Source organism: Dasypus novemcinctus, chromosome 6 (genome assembly GCF_030445035.2).
Source record: "Dasypus novemcinctus isolate mDasNov1 chromosome 6, mDasNov1.1.hap2, whole genome shotgun sequence".
Taxonomy (NCBI): Eukaryota; Metazoa; Chordata; class Mammalia; order Cingulata; family Dasypodidae; genus Dasypus; species Dasypus novemcinctus.
Genome location: NC_080678.1, coordinates 70,676,226 through 70,681,423, shown reverse-complemented (window position 1 = coordinate 70,681,423; position 5,198 = coordinate 70,676,226). Strand labels below are relative to the sequence as shown.

Genomic DNA, 5,198 nt, shown 5'->3' with positions numbered 1-5,198 from the left:
AAGTGAAAGTAACGTGAAACCCACAGCCTCAGAGATAAAGTTGAGTGAGATAAAGAGTATCATTTCCAATGTTGTGAAAGGAAAAATCTATGCATATTTTGCATTGATCTTTGGGGATGAATGATTCATTCACTCACTGATGGCAAAATAATGATTGACCATATACCTGAACAGTAACTGACCAGGCACTGGGGATACAGCACGAGCAAGAAAAAAAAAATCCCCGACCTAATGTGGCATATCCTTATGGGTTGAATGAGCTACTTAAGCAATTTTCAATTGGATAGGTAATAGATCAGCAACTCTGACTCTTTTAGTCATGCTAAAACAAGAAGAAAGTTGATGGTGGCTCCAGGAACAGAAAGTTGAATCTCTTGCTTCTAGGCCATTAGTCTATCACCATGGCAATGATTTGCTTGCTGGTATAAAGTATGGCCTAGACTTTCATATTTTGAATCAAATCTAAAACTACTAGGAGGCAAATGATGTTGTTTACAGGAGAAGGCAGGGGGACTGATATCAATTTAATTCTTTTATGCCCATGCTCTCCTTAAGAAAATATTTGAAACCCAACACAAACAGGGCGTGAACCTAAATTAAGCCCTTGGTCAGCTTTGCTGGGGAGAGACAAATTTCTGTAAGTGATTTGTCTTCAGCTCTGTTGGCCCTGGAAGATTTATTGGGGTTATATTTTCAAGGACAAATTATCCTTGAACTCCAGTACCTGAAACACTGCTTCCTCCTTCCTGCCCCATGTCAGATGTGCCCATATGCTGTCTTCCCTCCCAGATTTTTTCTTTAATAACAAAGTAATTGTTGACATTGTAAGAAAATCCAATTCTTTGTTGAAGCTTACGTTCCAGAGGGTCGCTCTTTTGGGAAAAAATCAGCAGCAGATAGAGTTGCACATTCCTAACATTGGGGCTCCCTTTATGCCTGCATTACTGCAAAACAATGGCAGTGCCCTTTCCAGCTGGTTCCCTTTTCTTTCCTGGGAGGAATCAAGAAAGATGAATGCTTCTTGCTCTTTACCCTCCCTCTAAGTGCCAGGGTTGTTGAATAGGGCAATGGCAGCAGAAGGTTAAGGGAAAGATGGTATTAGGTTGGTGCAAAAGGAATTGCAGTTTCAGACTGTGAATTTTAAATCATTATAACTAGGCTCAAACACATCTTTATTAATCAAAATAGGAACCATTATAATCAAGACGTTTTTGCCAATGAGAAATAAGTTTGTTTATTCATTCCTATAGCATAAAAATCTGTGCTTTGGGATTCGACAAACTCTTGAAAAGCATTTTCTGCATCTTGCTGGTTTTGGAAATGTTTTTCCTGCAAAAAGTTGTTGAGATGCTTGAAGAAGTGGTAGTCAGTTGGTGAGAGGTCAGGTGAATATAGCAGATGAGGCAAAACTTTGTAGCCCAATTCGTCCAACTTTTGAAGTGTTGGTTGTATGATGTGTGGTCAGGCGTTGCCATGGAGAAGAATTGGGCCCTTTCTGTTGACCAATGCTGGCTGTAGGAGCTGCAGTTTTCAGTGCATCTCATCAATTTGCTGAGCCTACTTCTCAGATGTAATGGTTTTGCTGGGATTCAGAAAGCTGTAGTGGACCAGACTGGCAGCACACCACCAAACAGTGACCATGACCTTTTTTTGGTGCAAGTTTGACTTTGGGACGTGCTTTGAAGCTTCTTTTCGGTCGGTCCAACCACTGACCGGTTGTCATACAAAATCCGGTTTTCATCACAATCCAATTGAGAAATGGTTCATTGTTGTTGCACAGAGTAAGAGAAGATGACACTTCAAAATTTTTTTGATTTTCAGTCAGCTCATGAGGCATCCACTTATGGAGCTTTTTCACCTTTCCAATTTGCTTCAAATGCCTAATGACTGTAGAATGGTCAACGTTGAGGTCTTTGCCAACTTCTCGTGTAATTGTAAGAGGATTCGCTTCAATGATTGCTCTCAGCTGGTCGTCGTCAACTTCCAGTGGCCAGCCACTACACTCCTCATCTTCAAGGCTCTCATCTCCTTTGCAAAACTTCTTTGAACCACCACTGCACTGTATATTCATTAACAGTTCCTGTGCCAAATGTGTTGTTGATGTTGCCAGTTGTCTCCACTGCTTTATGGCACATTTTGAACCCAAATAAGAAAATCACTTGAATTTGCTTTTTGTGTAACATCATTTCCATAGTCAAAAATAAATAAAAAATAAACAGCAATAAGCATTAGCAAAAAACCATAAAGCAAGAAATGCACGTTAAAATGTCGTATAACATAACCACATTTATTTAAGATGTACGCCAATATCAAATGGCAAATTTCAACAATGCAAAACTGCAGTTACTTTTTCACAAACCTATAGATGAGCCTAATAGTCCCCCTGAGTTAATCTTCCCACACCCATTTCCCATTTGCTGGGGGGAGGGAGGGGAAGGGATTTTGAACTTACACATTACCTTAGATTTACTAAACTTATCCCCTGATAGTGAGGGGAACTCGGAAGTCATCAAGAGTATCCAACTTTACCATGTCATCCACAGACAATGGTACCTAGCCAGCTGAGTGGACTGCATATAGATTTGGTCAAAGGTGGCTTCTGTCTTCTAGGAACATATCAGCTGATGCAGTGAAGACTGACCCTTTCAGCATATTTTATTGCAGCAAAGTCCATACTAAGATAGGCTGATTGGGTAAAAGGTAACCTTACTTAAGAGACCACATTAAAAAAATGGTTAGGAGTATGGACTTCAGAATCAGACAATCCTGGGTTTATATAACAATTCAACTACTTTCTAGCTTCAGAACACTGGGTGGATTACTTAAACTCTCTGAGTTCAAGTTTCATGAGAAATACAAAGGAAATAACAGCCCCCACAATACATCATGTAGTTGTCACAGGGTTAAATTAAATGATGTATGTGAACACAATTAAAACAGTGGCCTGACAACAGTAAGCATTAAATAAAAGGCAATTTTTAAAAAAAGATTTATTTATTTATTTCTCTCCCCTTCCCTCCCGCCCCCCCTGGCCCCAGTTGTCTGTTCTCTGTGTCTATTTGCTGCATCTTCTTTGTCCACTTCGGTTGTTGTCAGCAGCACAGGAATCTGTGTTTCTTTTTGTTGCATCATCTTGTTGTGTCAGCTCTCCATGTTTGTGGTGCCATTCCTGGGCAGGCTGCACTTTCTTTCACGCTGGGCAGCTCTCCTTATGGGGAGCACTCCTTGCGTGTGCGGCTCCCCTATGCGGCGAACACCCCTGCATGGCAGGTCACTCCTTGCATGCATTAGCACTGCGCATGCGCCAGCTCCACACGGGTCAAGGAGGCCTGGGGTTTGAACTGCAGACCTCCCATGTGGTAGACGGACGCCCTAACCACTGGGCCAAGTTGGCTTCTCAAAATAAAAGGCGATTTTAAATCTCCATTTAAAGTCTAAATTATAGAATATTTGAAGTAAATACAATTTTAATTAAGAAAACTCAGTTAACAAAATCTTCATGAATAAGCTCTTATGGGACCTGTGATAACAAAGAGGAGAGAATGTTTCAGAATTGCTGTATCAGAGGTTGCTTTGAAAATATTTTTTAAAGTTCTGAACAAAACACTTTTCAGACTAACTCAAGTGTAGGTTCAATACTCCCCTTGACACCTTTTTTAAGTCCTTATTTCAGTGTAGCTGTCTCCATATTCCAAATTCTGAAATTGCAACGTCTGAATTCCTGAATCTTTACCACTATCTAGAACCTTCATTTCAGAGAGTACCTGCATGCTTTAAATCTGAAATAATGTAGCTTTACATCCAGTATAGAAGACCTAGAATATTCTGTGAGTGACATGATTCTGAGGTATAGGTCTTGGGGTTGGTCATCACTAAGATAGTGAGACAGATGATAATAACAATACCTTTGGCATTTGCCCTTTGTGGAAATTATTTCGTTTGCACTTCACAACAATCCTGTGTAGCAGAAATAAACACATATTATTACCCACTTTTAGAGTTGATGAAATTGAGTTTTGGACAGTTCAGTCACTTGCCTTATGACACTTGCCTCAGTGGTTTACAAATATTTATGTAGCTATTTATTTGAAAAACTTTGCAAGAAAATGAAATATTCTCTGAAAGAGAAAAGGTGAACCAGGTAAGAGGCTACTAGCCACACCCTCCTGCCTGTCCTGACAGTCACTGATATCCTGTCTGAGATGGGATGGTGGCTTCTTTGTTAATGGCCATGGGTAGCTATTGAAAGATCAGGAGAGAAAAAAGAAGCTCTTTGTTTTCTGAATTCTCCATGGCCTGTATATCTCAAGAGAGTGCCCATATGAGTTCTACTCTGCTAAGGCTATTGGGGCTGCCTTAGTGGCTAGAGGTGATTTGGCATGGTACCAAAGGCTGATGGACCCTGCCCTCTGCCCGCCCTCGGCTGAAATTCTGATTCTTGCCTGACAGATGTGTCTGGAGAGTGCTAAAAAGAGGAAAGAACACAGTGTTGGTGGTGGGAGCACCTTCGGAGGGGGCAAGGAAGAAAATTTGGTGTTCCTCAGTTGGGGAAATGGCAGTGGCCAATGGGGAATGGGAGCCAACTTTATAAAATTATTATTATTATTTTAATAAAATTATTTTAACAGTCTCCAAGATAGATTAGAATCCTTGGCTAATGGATGGTGATGGTGGTAGCACAATATTGTGAATGTAATTAACAGCACTCAAATTACGTATGTGAATGTGGTTAAAAGGGAAAAATTTAGGTTATGTGTATGTTACTAGAATAAAAATTAAAAACAACAACAACAACCATAAGACTATACAACACAAACAGGGAACCGTAATGTAAGCCATGGATGATAGTTAATGATACAATTATAACAATAGTCTTTCATCAATTGTAACAAATGTACCACAATAATGCAAGGTGTTAATAAGAGGAGGGTTATATGGGAACTCTGTATTTCTTGTATGATTCTCCTATAAACTGACAACATCTCTAATAAAAAATGATATTGCATATTCATACCACTCTTACTGGTTTTGAACATAGGCACAGATTAGCAGGCACCTAGCTAACTAGAGAGATAAATGAACGTAATCATCAACCATGTTGAGTGTTTTATGGCTTACAAAGCACCACCAAATATATATGCTCATTTTATTGTGGCACTGCAACCTATTTGGTGCTTTATCACCATCTGCAAAGCAGA

General features: G+C 39.8%; 1 pseudogene; it reads right to left on the bottom strand.

Moving 5' to 3' along the window:
- Positions 1 to 1,175: 1,175 nt before the first annotated feature.
- Positions 1,176 to 2,192, bottom strand: LOC139439111 (histone-lysine N-methyltransferase SETMAR-like; annotated as a pseudogene).
- Positions 2,193 to 5,198: the final 3,006 nt, after the last annotated feature.